A 23415-nucleotide genomic window follows, 5' to 3' on the forward strand; every position below is an offset into this window, starting at 1 on the left:
CCTTTACAATGTGCTTTACATTCATCCATTCACACACTGACGGTGGAGGAAACCATGCAAGGCACAAACCTCCGGTGGCCACTGCCACCCCCAGTTCTCTATCAAGGTCTAGTGTAAAAATTACGGGCTCACTATTTTTGCACACCACCATTGTACAATGAAGTAATATAGGGGTTAAAGGGGTTAATCTGACTAAGCAATTTAGTCGATTATAAAGAACTCTTCTTCTCGATTATTCGACTCATCTACGTGAGCAAGGTGAAGCCGTTTACAGGTTCTGAATGACAATTTCGATATATTTTTGTTAATTGCCCAACCCGAATAAGAGTTAAACAAGCCATATTAAAAAAGTCACACTGTGTGAAGTGAGGGGCGCTAATATATTAAAGTCTAACTTATGTTGATTAGGTGACGTAATGTTGATGTAAAACAAACGGTGCCAACACAAACATTATATGCCATAACAATAAAGAGACAATATGACGTAATGAGGGACAATATGACTAAATTGTCCCTTCATTGTCAATGCCGTTTTTAAAACCAACATTGAACTAAAAACAAACATTAAACCTGTATATAAGAAAATAATAATAATCAAAAATACTTGAGCTGCTGTTGTGAATTTGATAACATTAAGCAGTAGCACTTAAGCAGCAGCTGGAATCAAGCAGCAAACACCACTGTGAGTGACCTATACAGTGCTGTGAGAACAGCAGTGGGTCACGCACACACGCACACAGATTACAAATGACGACAGCTGTCAAAAATGAATTATCTGGATGCAAAGAGACAATTTATTTTAGAGTTTAATCTAAGAAAACCTTGGAAAGATTGACATAATCCTCTTTCAAAGGAACACCAAATTGAGGAAGGGAATTAACAAATCATGATCAACAGAGCCTGTGAAACAAAATGTAAGGAAATATCTGTTCTAAGTTAACTTAATGTCACATGAAGTAGGCCAAGTCTTGTGACAACCAGTATAGCAGTCATTATCAAATTATTAAGTCTATCATTCATGATTGTGTGGTTTATTTGACAGTAAGGAAAGATAGAAAATAGTAAAATTTGGTGAGTGTATTCTATTGTGCAATGTGCAGCCTAGATCCAGTCATGCACGTTTGATTCTGTGATTTATCATCATCCACACTGCACAACAGTGAGCACAGTTCAGTCAATGCCACCATGGCCTCTATCCTATAGATGCAGTTTGTTGGCCTGGCACAGGCTCAGTTATTGTAGCTGTTATGTCATGCATACTAACACACTGACGTCAGTAGAAGCTACAAAGCTTGCTGCGATGGTACTCTGTGTCCTGTGGAGAGGTCAGCCATGGGTTCCCCTCAATTCTACAGATGGTTGAGTGACGTTTGATGTTTCCAAGACATTTTCGAGGGGCACTAGCCCCTAACTATGCCCAGCTTTGTCTGTTTGTGTGAATTTTAGATGATTTGATTGGCTGATCACCCCATAGCGATGATTTGATTGGCTGAGTAAAGTACATATGGAGGATAAAAAGTGAGGGCAGAAAATTGAAGACGCCAATAATTGTGATTGGTCGGAATGACAGAAAAGTGAGGACGACAATTGTGATTGGCCGGATTGGGATGATGTATGATGATATAAGAGCCCCCCTCACTTCACACGAGTGTGATTTTTGTGTTACAGCTTTTGAATATTGATTCAATAGACACGTTGTTTTGGCTGTTGATAGTTCCATTTGTATGGCTCAAGAACCGTGGTTTCAGCCTGAACTAAGGATGATCATGTACAACGAGTTACAAAAAGAGAGCCCGAGGCGAGGACCACTTAGTTGTTTGTAAGTCTAATTGTTGGTCAATACAAAATGTGCTTACGTTTTCATTGTCTCCAAGTTCAGACACTATGGGGAAATGCAACTGAAGCGGCAAGCAAGTTATTTGTGGAAGCAGAATTGCAGGCATTTTCTATTTTAAATGTCCTTTCCTTGCACAGAACGGCTTGGTGCTCACTGCTTCGTCAACAAGCAAGGCTAAAACATGGTAAGGCTTGCAGGACTCTTAAGTGTAGTTTTACAGTGAATCTTGAGAAGAGAAAAGTAAAAAAAATAAAATAAAAAACAATACAACTGGAGGTAGGCCTAGCTGTCATCATATGTCATGTCCAAAACTGTTACTTTTCAGGATTCAAATTCAAAAACAGCAAAAGTAGTAGATCGACAATCTCAACATATCTGCTACTTTTTATACTTTTGTGTGATGATCAAGTAGGGCATTCATTTACGAAGAAAGACACAAAGTTAAAAGATGGAGATAAGGTTTGTACTTTGTACCCCTACAGCAACAATAGTGTTAGGCTTTACCTGCTTTACTCTCACTCTCCGCTGCATAACTATACAGACATGCTTGTGAATTACATCACAGTCAGTGCTCTATTAGGTAAAGCTGCAAGTAAAGATGACTTTTGAATCGAATAATCGAAAAGCAGGTTTAAAAGTATATTATATATCTTTGAAATCTTTTGAGCGGTGCCTAACCTTTCCAATGACTGGCCGTGAGTGTATGTATGTGTCAGTCTGTCTGTCTGGGTTATGAGCCATTGACCCCTGCAGCTGATTGGGGTCGCATTCGAGTCACACTGCAGCCTAAAGGGCCATTCACACTGAGCAGTATAACTATAACTGCAGCCAGCCAGCTGTGTTGTTGTTGTTGTTGTTGTTGTTGTTGAGCAGCCTGCACTGCTCAGTTCACACGGGTGTTATTTTTTATATATGGATTAACCACTTATACATAATGTTATTCTTTGTAGCACAAGTGTGCAAAATTGTGAAAAGAGCAGATACCGGTACATATTTTTGCCTATAACGACAAATTAGGAATATATACAGTATCTGTTACAACTCATCTTCTGGTCATACTGTAGGTAGGGTAGATTGTATACAGTTTTTTAGTTTTTTTTTTAGACCCATAGCAGAACCTCAATCAAACTTAATATAATATTTATTATAATTTGTGATACTGCAGGAAACCAGCTGCACATAAACTGTGAAAATGACTAGGCGTATGCTGTAGGGGTGGGTCTTGTTCAGGAAACCATACTGCAACTCATAGATTCCCTTTCTTTTGTTTGCACTATGCATCATCTATAATCCTCACCTTCACCCACAGGCCCACACCCAACTATAATGATTGATAAGGTCATTCATATTTTACAGGGATCCAAGTACACTGCAGCACTGTTACAAAGAAAACACCATTCGTGATTCATAAATTGTAAGCCTATAGGCTTACATGAATCACAAATGGTTTCAGGTGTGGGCTCTCTCTCTCTCTCTCTCTCTCACTCACACACACACACTTAAATGATCAGACAAAAGATGTGTCTGAATGTAGGCCTACGAAATCAGCATGAAGCTTGAATTCCAGCAAGATAACAGTAACACCTGACCAGACAGACAACTGGGACAAAGCTATACAACTACAACTAGCCTCGGACGAGACACTTGTAGCCTATTAATCTCGGACAGTCTCGATCAACCACCTGAGCCTCCCAATGAATCACCGTGTTCCATTATAGTTCTAATTCTCCAAACATGTACAATTTAAAATGACAAGTGCGTGACTTCAGGCCAATGTTACCCGTGTAATCGGGCCACATTGTGTTCTGAAATATGTCGTTTGTTCAATAAAGAACTTGTTTTAGTCCCCATCTGTGCCTGAATTTCACTGTATTTCTCAATGGGGGTCGTGGCGCTGTTTCATCAGTTGAAAGCCGTTAGTACACTCGATGCAAACGTATAACTCCAGGCACACTGGCACAGGCGGGATAAAAAAAAAACATTAACCCCTCTTAATTGAACGATACAGATTTATTTCAGAACACAAGCTGTCCGATTCGACGGGTAATATCACAGTGGTTAAGCTAAGCTAAGATTTAAAATGTGTACATTCATGGATAAATTATACCTTGAGGTCATATAATATGACAACAGTCAAATTAGGGCTATGGAGAGTTGGAGACCATGCCTGGCATATGGAGTGTGGACCATGAAACGGTGCTTCCAGTGGATTGGGGTGGTTGACTATATTGACTTGACGACAAAAAGTAAACAAAAAACATACATATGGGCACTTTCAGCCGACATACTGACATGGTGCCATCAATTAGCAGCCTCCTGCTGGCTGTGGTTGGCTAACGTTGTTTAGCAGTAAACAAAAATCGCAGATTGTTATCTTTCGGGGACTAGAGCGTCCTCTTACCTCTGGTGGTTGAATATGGTTGTATAACTGTCCTTTTCACGGCGAAGTTATAGTGTAAAATACGTCATTCCTTCAAGGTCTTAAAAGACAACTACCGGTATTCGACCGCTTGCTTCCTCCTTGACAGCGCACAGTGGCCGCAGTCAGATGCGTGCGTGTGTAGTGTACAGTCAGTGAGATGGAGAATCCACGCGCTCAGCCAATCACACGCGCTGCCTGGAATTTCCTTTTCACCTACCGTAAAGGCATGCGCGTTGCGCAGTGAGGTATTTTCTAGGAGGAGCATACTACTGCGTGTCTGCGTTCAGACCTGAATATATATATTCGCTTCGGTTCGTTCATCATTTTATTTATATGTTCAAAACAAATTTCTGTTACTAAGGCTAATAATATGCTGTATCACAGTATCGGCGTCTTATCTTGGTTAATTCAACGTGAATCCCCCCCACCGCCCACCCCTTTTTTTCCCCCTCACTGTATATGTTTCTTTTCCCTTTTTACCTCCTTTATGATGAATTCCTGTTCTGTCTATAGAAGTGTCTATTTGTACGTCTCTAAATGTTTTGATGATTTGAACATGGTGGACCCTATTGGAAACAAGTGTAATGCTTAATTGGGTCGTCCACTCACAGTTAACAGCCTTTGTATTGAGTTTGTGCTTGAAATGTACTGTAATTCTGCAAACTGTTAATAAATTCTTCAATCAATCAATCAAAATTGCCTGTGTCAGTTTGTTCATAGATATCAATCAATCAGATTGTATTGTCACTTCCACAATATACACTGGGCATATATAGGGGAGCAAAAATACCGTTCTCCACAACTCGCTTCACATTTAAAAACAGTAGACACATTAAAAAAGAGGCAAAGCCTTCTAAAAACACTAAAAGGTAAAGAGAGTAGACAACAATGGCAGGGGGAAGTGCTTCGTCTGATTGCATTAAACAATGTTAAACTCACCAACATTGCAGCTGTACGAAAAGCTTGAATTATCCTCTATCTGCAAAGTTTTTGTTTCATAAAAATCCACCATAGAAACGTAATGACTTATGAGCTACTTTCTGTCAAGAAATGCCCTGCATTTGATTATTTTTCTAAGTGTCAGAGTTTGGAAGTGCTTGTTTTCAATAACACAAATTTTGCTGCCTCCTGCATTATGTGACATTTAGAAACAGGAAGTACCAGGACGGTTGAGTGATTTCCAACTAGCGCTTCCAAACTCCAACACTCCATGCTGCTCAATGTTTTGCCACTCAGTCTAGATGAGGGGGGCGTGTCCTGATGGGAAAATCATGCATGTGCTTACTCTCTATTCATCTCTCAGGATGTTAGCCCCTATAGGGGGCAGTATATGACGAACATTCAGTGTCATGATGGTTTGGGGGAAGAAACTGTTGGACAACGGGACAACCTGCTGTCAATGGCGTGTATTGCAACTCTACATTCATAAAATCTAGTGTTGCAAATTGCAGCTACCTCTGCCCTCTACTGAGCTTTATATTTGTATTGTATTTGCATTGTATGTATGTTGTGTATTATATAACTGATTAATTGAACACAATGGACCATATTGGAAACAAGCTCCTGGGCCCTTTTGTGTTATCCTTGTGTTATAACCTTTGACTGTAGGCTACTATCTGAGCTGGTAATAATAATAAAGTATAAAAATCAATCAATCAATCAAAAATGTACTGTATGTCCAGCTTAACTAACTCTAGACTGACAGAAAGGTACTGAAAATACTGACTTCCACTCAATCCACTGACCACTATATGCAGAAAAGTGCATTTTCTGCATCCCAAGCAAATGACTTACTTGGACATTACTCCATGCCCGCTCATGTTATCAATGAAAAAATATCCACATTCCACACATACCCGTTATTACGAAAAAGATGAGGCATGAAAACAAAAATGTAGTTTTAGTGATGGGGCAAATTAGCAGCAGTCAGTACACACTAGAGGGCAGCATAGGTAAACAGTGTCTAGTGGCCCGGGGTTAATAACCAGCTTTTGAAAACTAGATTTCAAAAGGTTCATCAAAATTAAGTATATAGAAAATAGTGGTAGAAAAATGCTCCCTTCTGCCAAGTGCTGGGGGGGGGGGGGGGGGGGGGGAGCCTAGGTCTGTCTCTGGTCCTCATGCTTTAATCAGTATTCAAATGTACAAGTGAGGTGTGTGAACTACCAGCAAACAGAACACCACACGTTTTTTATGTTTTGCCATTGGACGGACAGCGTCGGACATGGATCAGAAAGACCAGTCAGGCGAAGAGGAACTCAGGCGAGCAGCACGGCACAGGACTGCCCCCACATTTTTCAAAGATTATGAACATTATCAGTGCACAGTGGCAGTGCACACTCCCCCTTCCACAACTCTTGACCTTTTTGGAGGTATGTATCAGGTGAAATGAAAAATATGTTTTTCACACTTTAGACTAGTCAAAATGGGGACTATATAATAGCCTATTTAGATGCCCCCCAACATTTAAATACATGAAAGATTTGTGCTTTAACATTTTTGATGTAAGTCAATTGTGGGTGATTGAGTCACACATTTCCATAAAGGTAAATGTGACCATCGGTTGGTTGTTCGGTCACACCTCCATATATGGTCTGTTAGTATTTCAAGTAACCCATTACACACACACACACACACACACACACACACACACACACACACACACACACACACACACACACACACACACACACACACACACACACACACACACACACACACACACACACACACACACACACACACACACACACACACACACACACACACACACACACACACACACTATATAATTAATCATGTTTATTATGTCCTCAACTTGGGTGTCCGTGTCCCTGACCAGGCTGAGAATTCTCACCTGTCAGCATCACCACGGCATGTTTCATGTTCAAGGGGTTTTGTATTTGCTTGGTTGTGAATAAATCAGTCTCTTTTACATTCTCATGAAGACAAGCAGGGCTGTTGAGCGAGTTATAAAGCTAGAAGTGTAAATGGGATTTTAAGGTAGGTTGATTGTTTTTACTTGGGTTTAATTTGATCTGAGGAATCTGAATCCACACACACACACCAGTAAGATGCCTGGAGGGCGAGAAGGGTGACAGCAGACTATATGGGCGAGCGCTGACACTTTGGAATGGGGGGTTAGATCAACATATATCCGCCTGGGTGACAGCAGACTGCTGGGCGAGCGCTGGCGCTTTTGCATGGGGGGTCAGATCAACATATGGAATGAATTCTGTACTGGCCATACAGTATATGGAGCATCAGCTCCATATATGGAGATCTAAGGGTGGCAGCGGGGGCAGTATCTTGAGTGTACAGGGTTTGATGAGGGCCCAGGTAGTGCCGGGCCTTAATTTTCGGGCCTGTTGAGAACTCTAGTTTTCACCGGCTGCTCTAATAACTTTGGGGCAGGCCCATCTAGAGTTTGAATGGACAGGTATCAGTCAGACATCAGACATCGAAGAAGAAGGATGGATGGGGAAGGATCAACATATCGAATGTCAGAGCAGATTCTGGCATATATCCATATATGGAGATCAGATGTAGATTTGCTGGACAATATTGATGACATCAGACACCATATATGGGGGCTTTCCCATGTATGGGGATTTTGAGTGATACACTGACGGACAAAAAAGTACGATTTAATAGTAAATGCGAGCTGCGGTCACAAGTCAGTACATTCATTAGGTGCTTTCAGAGAGTTACAAGCTTCTGTAAATTCTTTGTGAAGACAATACAGCAATGTGATATTAAAAGTAAGGGTACTTTTAAATATTATTTATTAAAGCAAGTACTCTAGTACTTTACCCTCAAGTAAAAGGGAGTGTAGGGACTCTAGGGAGTATTGCAGTTTCCCTGGGATTCATCACAGGATGTTAGGGGAGAGAGATAACATTTCTTCATGTTCTCCACAGGTATGCATAATGACTCATTTACTCCACTGGACATGAATCTCTCAAGTGTGTAAAGTAGATGGCTGAAACCTGACCAGCTGTATATTGTGCAATGTAGTCTTTCAGATGATGCAACATATTCAGCTTTGTTCATTATTGATCAGATCGAGACTTCAATGCGTTATAAATACATCTATAAATACAAATAAAAACGCAATACAAAATGTAGATGTAGCATACAGTATGCATATACTGTACCTTGAAGAGAAAACTAATAACGGAACCTGATCTGTTTTGATTTGATTATTTTGATTAATTAATATCTGCTGGGATATTCTTGCATTCAGCTGTGTGTGGCTGTCTGCAGCTAATCTAACATAATACAGGGCTGACTGCATGACTGCACGCTGCCAGCAGGCCAAGGATGACAATTCCAGAATATTTTTCAAATCAGTGAACAACTGTGTCATTTCTGTGAGTTAATAATCAAAGAGCAATCAAATTTATGGGATACGCGTCTCAGAGGGCTATGGACCAGAACGAACTAATCGCCTGCCTTTCCATCATTGTTGATGGCAACCAAAGGTATGGCACCGCCATATCTTGCAATTAAGTCTGATCGCACCTTACAAACCCTCCCAAGCGCTCAGATCAGCCGATGCAGGGAAGCTGCAAGTACCCTCGCTAAAAACGCTGGGACAATGCTCCACACGTCCTAAACTCTTCTCCCTTCTGGCTCCAAAACTATGGAATGCACTTCCCATTGCAATCAGAACTACAGATTCACTCCCAGTCTTCCGCCGCACCTCTTCAGACTCCATCTTAGCCCATAGCACTTTCCGTAGTACTTGCCCTAGCCTCGACCTCCTACAGGCGTATGCAAAGGCTCAACTTATGTAACTTAGACAGCATTTTATGTAGACTTAGTGTTCCCCAACTGGGCTGTGACACCCCAAAATAATCATATTTGAACTGGGGAACCCCCACCCCATGACAAGCACTTGAAATTGTAGGGAATAGTTTAGTTTGACTCGGTTCCACAGATAAATATTGTGGAAAAACGGCAATGCCACGTAGTGCAGGGCATTGTGAGCTGTTTTTTGTTTACTGTTGCGTGAACAATCTTCTGGGGACCCCCAGGCGGGGTCCCAAACCCTAGTTTGGGAACCACTGTTTTACACCAGGGATTGGCATGGCAAGTCATACTCCTTCCAGCCTTTTCAAACAAGAACTCTTTCATGGCTCAAGGTCAGAACGGAGAGAGAAACAATGTGTTATTTAAGGCATCCTGAACTAACTACAATTTTAGGCCATTATAAATTCATGAAAGTATTCTATTTGTTTGCATAATTTTAATGGAAACTGATCAAGCAACTTGTTCTCCAAAGCTTGTATAGATTCTTCTTCTCAATTAACCATTTTAAACAAATTGATTTGATTGAGAATTAAACATTTTGAAATATTTTTCACTACATAAAAGCATAGGGTTGGCCGCTGGTCTAGGTTCAAGCGCATACCATATAGGCCTACCGGTATATACGCTCTATTTCAGCTTGACAGAGCATTGTAGGTTTGAATCCCGTTTTTGATATTGCTGCAAGTCACTGTTGATTCTCCACTATCTACTATCAGTAGCCTATAGGCAGAATAAGCTACAAAGATATCTTAAAAGTGACAAGGGACTAAATAGTTACTCACAAGGAATTTGGCAGACTAAAGGAACAAGCAGTGACACAATGTTGCATTCAGTAGTGTGCGTCAGACAGCAGGGTAGAACGATAGTGGTCAGACATGCAGTTAATTCGCATTAATGGCAAAACGAATGTTTGTGCAAGATGCAGGTAAACGTGTCAAAATGACAGATCATTTCGATGGTGGAATATCCACCGTTGCTGTGGCTACTAGCCAGGCCATGGATTACGCAGGACCCAGCTGCAAGGACACGACAGGTGGGCATTGTAGAAAGGTTCAAGGCCTGGCCTTGCTATAGTTAATGGATTTATTATGATAGACTACAATTATTTGGAAACATTTTACAATACAAATCTCATTTGTTTGGGGGTCTAAGAAATGCCAAAAGTTTTTTTTCCTGAATTAATGTGAGTAAGTATACAGTACTGTATGTATTTACGTACGTATACGTTACACACAAGCTATTTTCTATTCATCAGATCTGTAGGTGCATTGAGTGAACAGACATTTCTCCATCTGGTAGTGGATATATTTTATTATATGGCAAAAAAGTGGATTTTACACAAATGGTGGGGCACCATGGAGAAAAGGCTTTCAACAGTCGGTAAGTAGCGATTAGCGAAAGTATACTCTTTATTTTTGTAGGGCTGGGACTTGATTACAAAAAACAATCAAATTAATTAGAGGCTTTGTAGTTAATCAATCGCATATCAATATTTTACCTGAGAAGCTTTCTTTCCCAATTAAAACGAGTGAGTGCGTTTTTTTTAATCAAAATTTCCCATCCACTGGGCCAAGCAAAGCGGTCTGATCGGCTTCTTCTCCCGTTGCATGCACTGGGGTTTGTTGTCTGTTAACCTTGGCATAGCTTTAGAGAGGACTCTAACGTGTTCCTTCCATGTCCTACCCGGAAACTCCCGCCTGTCAGGTGATAAAAATCGTATAAAATTAAGGTTATTGTTCCGTAACAGTTCATGTGACAAACATCCCATGTTTGGGACAGGTTATTATGAGGCTATTTTCAAGGCCCTGGCAGAGTGGAGACGTTATCTATCAACTTTCTTCCCACGGAAGCAGCACTGGGCATGATATCAGTGTTACTGCTCTTTTCTTCAGAGTGCAGCCAGGCGTGCCTGACCACAGGTCCCCCTGTGGTTCCCGTCCTACCTGACCCTGACAGGTCCACTTGGTCAAACGCATCTGCGCAGCCACCACAACCCATCGTTGCCATGGGAGATAGACTTCCCTTCAACCCTCCTCCCCTTGAAACATGGAACCCCTCCAAGCCCAAGCGACAGACCAATCAGCTACAGGTACTGTAGTAGGAACTTCTGTGGCAGAATCTTTTTTGTTTCATGCTTTGCACGATAAAACATGTGTCTTACATTGTAATGCAGTTTTGATTCATATCGTATAAGATGTGATTTTGCTGTTTTAGTACATGAGGAAAGTGGTATTGAAGACTTTATTGGAAGATAGCTACGCATGGCCCTTCAATGCTCCAGTAGATGCTGTCAAACTCAATTTGCCTGTGAGTATTTCTGTGTGTGTGTGTGAGAGAGAGAGAGAGAGAGAGAGAGAGAGAGAGAGAGAGAGAGAGAGAGAGAGAGAGAGAGAGAGAGAGAGAGAGAACACTACATGAAACAGATATGCTGAAAGATGGGACAAGATATATTGATTAATATTATTTATTTTTATCCATTAAGGTTAACCCTATTCAGAAATGTAAAAGAAAAGTTGATCTATAAGCTCTCCTCTTTTTACCACAGAACTATTACGAGATCATCAAGCACCCCATGGACTTGGGCACGATAAAGAAACGTTTGGAAAACAGTTACTACTGGGATGCCCAAAAGTGTATCAGTGACTTCAAAATAATGTTCAGCAATTGCTACAGCTACAATAATGTAAGCCTATAATATGTGAACCAATAATCTCACACACCATATTCATCTCTTGAATGATGTTAAGAATATTGTATTTCTATTCTAAGCTGTGTGTGTGTGTGTGTGTGTGTGTGTGTGTGTGTGTGTGTGTGTGTGTGTGTGTGTGTGTGTGTGTGTGTGTGTGTGTGTGTGTGTGTGTGTGTGTGTGTGTGTGTGTGTGTGTGCGTGTCTCACGCTTGCATTTCTGTGTTTGTACATAGTCTGGTGATGACGTCGTTTTGATGGCTAAATCTCTGCATGAGAAGTTTCAAAATATGATCTGTAAGATGCCTCAGGAGGAGACTGAAATTGCTGCGGTTACCAGTGGTGACTCTGGGGGAAGATGTGATTCAGGTATAGTTTCCCATTATGACATAACGCAAACCAATGCATCATCAGTACATGCTACCCCGCAGGTCCAAATATATTTGTCCAATGTATGTCAATGACAACTATGTTATTCTCACACACATCACACACACACACACACACACACACACACACAGTGATCGCAGTTATGACATGCACTGTGTATGTGCATCTGGGGCCTTGTATTGGGATAGGCCTACATCTTCCCTCATATGGATGAAAAAACAAACAAACACTGAGGTCTTTTCAACAACCCGATCAACTCATCATCCAAATTTCAATGGAATAAGTTAAGTTATTAATTATGTTTACCGGTAGCTCACTTTCTATAAGTCATATAAGCCTACTGTATAATTTACTGCTGATAATTTCCAGTTTAGATGTTGACAAAAACAGTTTGCACTGTCAATACCATAAAGATGCGAAAAGGTATTAATTACTAACTACTAAACTATTAATTACACAAAATGACCAAATATTGTACAGTACGTCCATTGGCTACAATTACCTCATTGTTCCCTAACACAAACTGTTTATCTAGGACGGTACTGAAACTAGCATGTTTTCACTATTTCTAAAACGTTTTTCACCTATAACATGCCCAAAACAGAGATACAATTTGAATCAATTATTTTACTAAATCATTTTTTATTGATTATATTTTACAATATAATTGCGACCGGAGGTCGCAGATAACTATGAAACCTTGCGTTTTTGTCACCTAACTCAAATCCCTGTCGCTCACCCCAGCCCCAAGGTCATCGTGACATCACGTGACATCAGTCCCCTGGTCACCCCAGGCAAGCCCCCAGGTCATCGTGACATCATGTGACATCAGTCCCCTGGTCACCCCAGGCAAGCCCCCAGGTCCCAGGTCATCGTGACATCATCGTGACATCACGTGAAAAAGTTCCATACAAGGGCATTCCCAGCTGATGCCCTAATACAATCCATGTTATGCCCATATGGAGATCCCTGACTGTGATCAATATGGGAATGCCAATATATGATCATATTGTGACAGTCTCATGATAACCACTGTGGTTGCCGCAAAGGTCACAGTTAACTATGGAATCAGGCATTTCCCGTCAGTCAGTCAGTGTATCACTCAAAATCTCCATACATGGGGAAAGCCCCATACTGTATATGGTGCCCAGGTCTCGTTGACATCGCATAATATCATCATGGATGGAGATCCCTGATGTCATAGTAAATGTGACCTGCTGTCACAATTAAGCCCATATATGGAGATCCCTGATGTCATCAATATTAGTATATGGATATCAGAACCTGTTCTGACATTCCATATGTTGATCGTTCCCCATCCATCCTTCCTTTTCGATTGTCTCCCTTTTGACTGATACCTGTCCATTTACACTCTAGATGGGCCTGCCCCAAAGTTATTTGTGCAGCCGCGCCCGGCAGCCGGCAAAAACTAGAGTTCTCAATAGGCCCGAAAATTAAGGCCTGGCCCTACCTGGGCCCTCATCAAACCCTGTATATTCAATACACTGCCCCCGCTGCCACCCTTAGATCTCCATATATGGAGCTGACCTGTTCTGACAATCCATATCTTGATCTGACCTCATCACACCCTGTACACTCAAAATACGCTCCATATATGGCCAGTGCAAAGGGCGAGGTTGCTTCTCGCCCCCAGGCATCTTACTGGTAAGGTTAAAAGATGCAAATTACCACATGAAAAATAGTCTTGACTGGGCAGTCAAGAGTAGAGTATAGGATAAAAAAATAATTTCATTATTGGATGAATCGGGAAAGGAATAGATAGTTGCATCCTTAATTAAATTGATATTCTCTTTCTCTCTATGTCTTATTTTGTCTCCCTGTCTCAGACGTCACCAGTATGTCCTGCATGGACATGCATGTGGTCAAACCTCGGAAGAGTAAACACGGCCGTCCGAAGTATCACGATTGTTCTCCCTCCTCAGGGCAGTATGAGGATAGCGACCCAACATGGCATACAGGTCACAATGGTCTGGAACACTTCTGGCAATATCTGTTATATCGTCTGTCTGTGTCCCTTTTAAAAAGAACAAGCTAATGTGACACAAGTTTGCTTGCGCTGTTCTGGTCGGCAAGCAACACTGTACTATGGAGTATAATAGTATATACCGGTAGTATATGTGTGTGCATGCAGACACACACACACACACACACACACACACACACACACACACACACACACACACACACACACACACACACACACACACACACACACACACACACACACACACACACACACACACACACACACACACACACACACACACACACACACACACACACACACACACACACACACACACCCACCCACCCACCCCTGCTGTGTGTGTATGTGTTATGTGCATCCCCCCTCTCTCTATTGGCTATGGGGGATATATATACTGTCTGTGGAACATCCTGCTACCATTAGCTAAGACATGCTACAGTATGTAACACATTTCTGGTGTGAAATTGTAGCTTTAAAAAAATATCAGAAAAAGCCCCCCCAAAAAATGGCCACAAAAATATTGCCGCATGGATATTTCTCTTTTTTGAGATATTTTCCTTATGACCCACTTTCATCCCTGCCAACCCAGAGACTCACAGTCACTCGCTGTTTAGCAAACATTGATGCACAGCGGCTCCTTTCACGCCGTTTCACAAATCACAGATTGAGACCTGGCCTGACCAAAACGTCATTTTGTTTGTTTGTTTTTTCTTCTTTTTTTTCTGCTGGTTGCAGCGTTAAATGTCTCCATTATAGTGAATTAAGTTTTCACACAACATTCTGAAATAGTTTGATTTGATTACAATATGTGACTTTTAATGTAATAGAAAACTACTACTGCACTCTTTGTTATGTAAGGTTTCTGAATGATAACTATAACATTTTCTACTGGTGATTTCCACAGACCACCACAGGGAGAAGTCTTCCAAAAGACGACGGCTGGTTGTCCAAATTGGTCCAAAAATCCAACTTGGTGGCGATAGGGAGATGTTTGTGAGAGGTTTGTGAGATGCTTTTGTGATTGGATCTTGTATTTTTCCATTTATCTTTGTATTAAGAGACCTGTACAAATTCTATACAATTTCTATTTAATTGCAGAAGAACGTCCTAGAGATGACGGTGTACCCAGTGAAACAGGGACCGCTACTAATGTCAAGCGTGGCTCTGCATTAGCCACAACAATCGCAAACTTGTACACACATGATGAAGAACCTAAACAGCAGAGCACAATTACAGAGCCAATTGTTTGTGTGGATCTGGCAAGGGTTCCAAATGCGTCTCCATTTGAGCCATCACCGACATTACAACAAGTGGCCATTCAAATCACGGTCGACAAGGGCGTTGTCCCCAAGAAAATGGAGAAAGAATGTGAAGAAGTCCATGATGTAGCCATGCACAAACATGATGAACTTAAACACCAGAGAACAATTAAAGAGCCAATTTTTTGTGTGGATGTGGAAAGAGGCATATTTGTAACTACAACATATAAAAAAGGCCAAACGACTCCAATCCACATCCAGAAATCTACATTAAGTGCAAAAATTGGCTGCGAGTCAAATGACTGCAATGAGTTCATGACTCTAGCCAATATAAGTGGAAAACCAGGGGTAGAATGTGAGCATCTGGCAAGGGTTCCAAATGCGTCTCCATTCGAGCTACCACCGACATTACAACAAGCGGCCATTCAAAGCATGGTCAACAAAGGCCTTATCCCCAAGAAAATGAAGAAAGAATGTCAAGAACTCCATGATGTAGCCATGAAAGAGGGAACCTGCACTGTGTACCCTGTCTTTTTTGAAGAACACAGGGATTCTGGAGAAAGCAATTTCTCTATTTATGCAGGAAAAGTTGAAAGATGGAGTTGTTTTGGCAGAACAACAGTCACGTTTAAGCAAAATAAGCGGAAGTGGTACTGCCTCTGCAGCAGCATCAGCAAACAACCACAACACTGCATCCACATATATTTGGGAATGTGGTGGATGTTTCAGGAGAGACAAGGGTTATTGACTGATGACCAAGGCAGTGACAGCGATGTTGAGACCACTGAAGATACCCACTGCAACTCGGCTGTCTTCACAAAAGGGCAAATGATAAAAATGACCGAATACCTTTGGCAGAAAAAAAGGATCCCTGAAAAATTACCACAAGACCTAAAACAAGTAGAAAAATATATCCCTGAGGTTTTTGCTCCAGAAGAGAAATACTGTCCATATTGTCCTGGGCCAATTGCTACTGAGCTGGAACCTTACAAATTGGTTACAACAAAAGCTACTGTGTATGGGTTGTTCAGCATGAAAAGAGGTTAGTTTGAAAAGTTTATCTGCATTCAACATTGAGAGATTAAACGTGATTACTTTCTTACAGTAAATACTAAAACAGTGTGTGTGTGTGTGTGTGTGTGTGTGTGTGTGTGTGTGTGTGTGTGTATGTGTGTGTGTGTGTGTGTGTGTGTGTGTGTCTAGGGCAGCATTCATCTATCAATACATCAGTCAACAAAGTAACTATCGTACTTATTTTGCAGGTATCAAGGTTGCTGTTAAAACCTGCCCAGTATGCCGAACCCAAGTTCGCTTTCAGGATCACAAATCAGGGTTCCACAACTTCAACAACAGAATCCTTCTGAGCATTCCTCTGTGTTCCGCGCTGATTACAGCAGTGAAGGTATGTTACATAATAAATTACATATTCCAAGCATGGTTGTTTTTTTTACCTAAAAGAGGACATAACTTTGAAGTAATTCAGAAAATGTAATTCTAAACTGGTAGCATACAATCCAAATCAGCAAAATGCCAAAAAAACTCAATTATGTACGGTTATTATAGCCCCTTTAGCGTATTTTCCGCAGCAGTGCCCCAATATACTATAGAAATCCCATGATGTCAAACTTAGTACAATATTACTTCTTTGTAATTTATTTCTTGCCTCTCAAATACAGTCTAGTCAAAACATCACAGCACAGCATTCTCCCTCTCTCACTCTCTAAAAAGGCCTGGACATAGTCCGTTTTCACTTACGTTGGGGTGAGATAACGCAAGGCAATGCACTCCGTGGTCACATATAAACACCTATAAAACAAATTGCTTAAGGCTGACAGCCAGTCAGCAAGTGGATCCATGTATGTATGTATATAGACAATATTTTAGGCCAATAAAAAACAAACTATATACCAAAATTCCCACTTTACACCCCCCGCTGCCAGACTATAACAACTATTTTCAAGTCGAGGCGCCCAGTCCGCCAAAAAAAACACTGTTTTGAGTTGTTGTGAAACGTTCTGTGGACAATCTTTGGACTACAGCAGTATGTTTATTTTATGAAAAGTATTTTCATTTGGGAAGGAAGTGTACATGTCAATTTGCAATGTTGGATGAAATATGTAATTCCTTTTCTTAAAGAACAACACAACAATTGACAGTTTCATCGCTACGATGGAGGGACACCTTGACACCACAATTCACCAAAACACGTTCAAGAAGGCTTTCTTCCATTACTTAGCTTTGACACAATACAGCTACAGCTATGTGTGTAATCGCTGTGGCGACACACCACCTGCAATCATAACTGATGCTAACTGGAAGTTAGCTTTCAAAATCCCAGGTAAGAAATATTTTCATTGTGCATTTCAAATAATAATTAAATATCATAGAATATACATATTACAGTATTGCTTGCTTGCTCTGACAGTGGATCAAATGAAAAGGCCCAAACCAGAGGACATCAAACCCACCGATTCATCTGTGAACATCGAGAGGTGTTGGACAGACCTCGACAAAAGTCTAATTGCTGCAGGGTTCTGCAATGGTACGTTTTTTTTAATAATTAAAAATATATATATATATATATATATATTTTTTTTTTCCGGACTACTGCCAATCTAAATCCAATCAACTTCCAACCCGGCATATCACTTCCTTAGGTCCTCGAAGATACACCCGCCAAGCTTTCTGATGGTTTTTTCGGAAAACACAGACAGACACACACATCAACAATACAGACCTGACTTGTTTTATATATTTTATATATAACTGTCTGGCTCTTTGTTAGATTTGTAAGGAACTTTACTTACTACTTTACTTGCTGTAGGAAACTATAAGAACCCCTATACGGGTCAACTTCCCTACTCACCCTTCAGTCCTTGGATGGGAAGCTCAACAAGAATTGGGACAGTTCTTCCGAAGACCGAGGTCTACAAAGGACTTTCCAAAAGTGACAGTGTAGATTCTTCAAAGCCCACCCCATCGTCATCATCTTTAGAGGATATGCCCAGTACCTCATCATCATCATCTTTAGAGGATTCGCTTTTTCAAGTCCTATACTCTGAAGAGGTATTATAGACCTTTGTGTACTGTTTTCTATCATGTTGTTCATGTTCTACTTGGCTTAGTTGTTATATTAACTCGTTTTATTGTACCCACAGAAAGCAGAGCTCATTTCAATAAGCAGTGAGTTGGGCGTGTCATCAGAAGGTTCGAGCTCCGACCTCATCAATAGACTGCAGGAGCTCCTCCTCTACAAAGACATCTACCCTAAAATGTTTACCAAGATCCAGAACACAGGAGGTATGTAATATCAACTGACCATAACAAAAGCTTAAGGAACACAGTATGAAATCATGCCTATTTTGATCACCCTGAAGCCTACTGTAGATGAAAATATTTGGTGCCAGGGACCCCCAAATGAGATTTGAATTGTTTAAATGTTTTTAAATATAAGAAAGGCTCTCCCACATTCACAAGTTTCTGGATAAAAACAAAAAATAGCAGATCTGCGCTTGCAATCTCTTGTAAAACTCAAGTCTGTTCCAGGATAAAACACTGTTGCCACCTGACAAACTCATAACCTCGTAACCTACTAAGGCTGCAATAGTTAATCCAACTAATTGATTTAACTAATTAAAAATAATGCATTCAATTAAAAAAAAAAAAGTGGTACAAACAAACAAACCATTTATCACTTAATGCTTATTACATCATAATGCCTTTAAATAAATCTGTCTTTTTAGGAGGAGTTTATCATGCTGAATGCATCCATGCAGTTGTCTACTATTGTTCACCACTGTGGTGGCAGGAGTCAGCAAGGGACCATACCGATGCCCTCCTCAGTTTTAGGGTGCCACCAACCCTGTATGTTTCAGATGTGGCAGGAAAGGTGGCAAGACACACAAACAACAGAACCGGCGAAGAGTTCTTCCAACCCTTCGATGGAACTAGCAACATTGAAAATGCTAAAAATAAGAGTCTGGAGCTGTCCTTCCCCTGGAAGACGATAATCAAACAGCTGGGTGGACCTACAGAGAAAGTACCAGTAGGACATCAGGGTCTGCACCCCATTACAGGGACTTCCCACAGGTACTCGCTCTATGACCGGTTCCAACAAATGAACCAGAAGAGGCCAGAGGACAGACAATGCAGTTTAGACCTTCTGCCAGAGTTAAAGGGGCAGATAAACTCTTCAATGTCAGAGCAACTGAACCACAAGCTTGCCAATGCACCAGACGTCCTCTGTCAGCTCAAAGATGTTCACTACATGTTCATGATGCGGCTGATAATTCACCTTCATAATGAACGTATAAACAGTGAATTCTTTAACAAAATGTTCAGCATGTCAGAAGGAAATGCAACCGTTGGCAAAGATGGGCGGCTGATCCTATTTGGCAGTGGTATGTATGGTACCCTTTCGCAATACCTAAGTTGACATTATGCCTACACATTCGACTTACCTTTGATGGCGTAGTCTAAGTGGAATTTCTCCTACAGAAAGTCATGCCAAAGATGAAATTGCTGTTGTTGCCAAAGCATCTCGTGAGGTGGATCTGGTCGAACTGGCAGAAGATGAAAATGTGGGACATCGATCCTTCTCTCTGGAACTCTTCCCGATTCTTCAGCAAAATGAGGTATTTTCCTTTGAAAAAGTAATATAATTAATTGGTTGATGTATGAGATGAGATGAGATGAGATGAGATATACTTTATTAATCCCAGAGGGGAAATTGAAGCGTTACAACAGCATAATGTGACACATAGAAAGCTAAAACTACTGGACAGACAGAAGAACACTTGCATACAGTACTTGCATACAGTAACCTGCATACAGTGACCAGAATTGTTACTCCGAGTCACTCTTCAATTTATAATTAAACAATTATGGCATGCATGAACAATTCAAATAAGATTTGTAATTGTATTGAAAAAAGGTGTTAAAGAGGTGTTTTGGATTGTAATCACAAGGGCACTGTTTAACATGCGTTCTCAGTGGTGCATAACTGCAGTGCATATAAGGCAGTGGTTCTCAGCGTGGGGTCCCCGAGGGGTCCTAACTATCAACTATTTGATTCCTAACTATCAATGATTTAGTTGGAGACCCCCTCTCCAACTAAATCATTGATAGCTAGGAACCAAATTGACACAAACGGACCCTTACCAGACCATTTGGGTCCATTTGTACACTTAGAGTTAAGCGAGTGTAGATTGGTGGCACATGGATTATTATATTTTTTTAATCAAATGTGAGCCTGTGGCCTAATGGATGGAGAATCATCGCTACTCTATATGGCACCACCAACCATTATTAGAAGCATAATAGTGCCTAAAGGAACCTTTGATGGTGCCATAGAGAAATGGACTGTGTTTATCATTCAAAATAAATGTATCTCAAGTGAATAGCCTAATCTCATTCATTATATTACAATTACAACTCGTATGTTACTATTCATTGTATGACTTTTTTTCCTTATAGAAAAAACTGGGTGACATATACACAAAGCCTGGAAATAATCATTGTGTTGTAAAAACGGATCAGGCTAATGTGTACATGAGGGACCTTGAAAGTCTTTGTCCCAAAGAACTCTGCTTAGATAACATTCGAGACAACCTTCCTTGGCTTACGGATGTTGTAAGTAGCTATATACTGTATATACTATTTACAGTAGCTAAATAAGTGTACCATTAAAATTATAATAAATAATATCAATTGCAATTATTCATTAAAAAGGTTCTCAATGCAAGATTATCGCAGATGGCACAACCCATGCAGAATGTAAGATCACTGATTACTTAATTGCATCATTGATAAATGTAAATAATGATTTAGTGCTTTAAGTATATTTTATTTTTTTCAACAGATGTTTGTTGTTCCAACATTTCTCTTCATATTGTGGTGGAGGAACTGGGCCAGCAGGAAAAGTATTGATCCCCGCAACCTAAAGTGCTTACAGGTATGCGTATTGCGTGCCATGTTTGTACAGTACATCAAGCCCTTTTTCTTGTGCTTTAGCACAAATGTTAGCAAAGATTAAAGGTTTTTCCTAGTTTGGTTAATGTTGTCATGCTTAATAAAGGCATACTGACTTGTTGCTCTAATTCCATGCTAAATTAAAGGACTTAAAGACAGACTCAACGGTGTTCATTCCCAGAATTGTTGGGAAAGACACTCCAGAAAGTGGGGATCACTTTATTCTATTGGTGAGTATTGTCACTATTATGGCATTTTAATGGCATGTCTTGATGATGTGTTACAATTACTGTACATCATTTTCATCACAGGTTTTGGATGGCCAGAAAAGTCAGCTGCAAATGTATGATTCCCTTGCCAACTACAAGGATTCCTCAGCCCTGATGGCTGAAGAAATGGACATTCTGTGGTGTGTAATTTTCTGCTTTATTAGTGTTTTTTATGATAATAGTGTCCCATGTATGTCCCTTTTAGTTGTTGAGATGTTTGCATTTGCACATATCTGGAATTTGTCCTCATTTGTTCCCCATCCTAACTATTAGGAGCAATGGGTACGGTTAATACACTGCCCTGAGGGTAGTTTTAGGTGTTAAGCGTCTTGCTCAGGGACACTTTGACATACACTGGACAGTCAAACCAGCCACCTATATGATTCTCAGTTGGCCTCTTCATTTGACTAGTCTTTATTTTATCCATAAACCTTTAGATCATAATAACAATTATGATGTTGTCTTACTGTGATGCTGCTGTGTTATTTTTAGCCATGCATTCCAAAGTGTGTGGGACATCAGAAACTGGACAGTGGCATACCCACAGCAGTTAAGACAGAAAGACAGTGTCAACTGTGGGGTGTTTGTGTTAACAGTGAGTATATTTGAAATAGTGCATCATGACTATGCTAAATCTTTACCTAATTTTAATTACAACTCGGCATTACTATGGGAGATAAGCAATTCACCTTTTATGTAAACACAAATACAAGCTTTGATTAACTTATCAATATCACTCCTAAAAGGTTGCAGAAATGGTGATCCGTGGAGTCAAGATGACCAATGAAAACCTGGACGTTAATGAGCTGAGCCATCTAAGGCTCTATCACGCATGTGAATTGGTGAAGGACACTGTTCCTTAGGACCTAATGAACAGATTGGTTGGGAACCCCTGCCTTAGGTAATGCACTATGCAGATATGAAAAGCCAACAAGTATAACCAGATTGACGTGTTGACTTTCATAATTATTGTGGTTGTAGACTCTTGTGAAGACATTTATGTTTATTTTGTGGCAATCAAGATCTTTTGCAGTTTGGTATTATGCAGAAATCATAATCAAGGATTATACAGTAACCAGTTAGCCTGTGCAATGTTTATGAATGTTTTGAAGCCATTCTCACAAATAAGCTCACAAATTGGAAATGCATCTATTGTGAATTTGCACTTGTTCCTTTGTTCCTTTATGCTGTCATATATTGTATTCTTCATTGCAAATATTTGTTTTACTTCTAGGTACCATAGACTCTGGAGAGATACCAGGCAGAATGTTTCCTTGCAGCTGATTCGACTATGGAAAAGGCTGAAAACGAATTGCAAGGGACATTTGGACATTACCACAGTCTATTGTTTTCCAGTGGGTCGGGACCAATTTGTGGGTCACGACTCGAGTAAAAATCCCATTTGCTTTTCCTACAAAATATATATATTTCTAAAAATAAATGTATAAAGAGAATAATATTTTATTCCATAAATAAAAAATAAATAAATATAGCTGATCTACAAGCTAAAATGTTTGGGAGGTCTATTGCTTGTCATGAGACCATTTCCTGTTTTTAATGGGTTGCCATGATTTGGCAGTGGAATTATTTGATTTGTCAAATAATCTCCCCTGTGTGACACCATGTGAAAGCCACACTGGGCGCCCCTCACTTCACACAAGTGTGATTTATGTTTCTTCCCACCTTCTGCTCTCACTAGCCGTGTCTGTGGCTTCCCACGAGTGGCAGCAGGGCTTAATTCTCTCACTCAGGGTTCAAA

At 40.4% G+C, this 23415-nt stretch overlaps 2 protein-coding genes across 4 annotated transcripts in view; both read right to left on the minus strand.

The window, feature by feature from the left end:
• The window catches only part of LOC306933143 (NAD-dependent malic enzyme, mitochondrial-like), a 35919-nt gene extending 15903 nt beyond the window's left edge, over window positions 1-20016 (minus strand). For 2 of the 3 annotated variants that reach the window (XM_079515196.1, XM_079515194.1), the window contains exon 1: window positions 4239-4393. The gene's annotated coding sequence lies outside the window, so the exon portion shown is untranslated. Of the gene's footprint in view, window positions 1-4238; window positions 4394-19877 lie in introns of those variants that run through there. The other variant, XM_079515195.1, reaches the window with a different exon arrangement.
• Window positions 19925-23415, minus strand: part of mapk4 (mitogen-activated protein kinase 4) — a 52845-nt gene continuing 49354 nt past the window's right edge. The window contains exon 10 of the mRNA XM_079515190.1: window positions 19925-20059. The gene's annotated coding sequence lies outside the window, so the exon portion shown is untranslated. The remainder of the gene's footprint in view (window positions 20060-23415) is intronic.

This window comes from Electrona antarctica (assembly GCF_951216825.1).
Source record: "Electrona antarctica genome assembly, chromosome: 12".
Classification (NCBI taxonomy): Eukaryota; Metazoa; Chordata; class Actinopteri; order Myctophiformes; family Myctophidae; genus Electrona; species Electrona antarctica.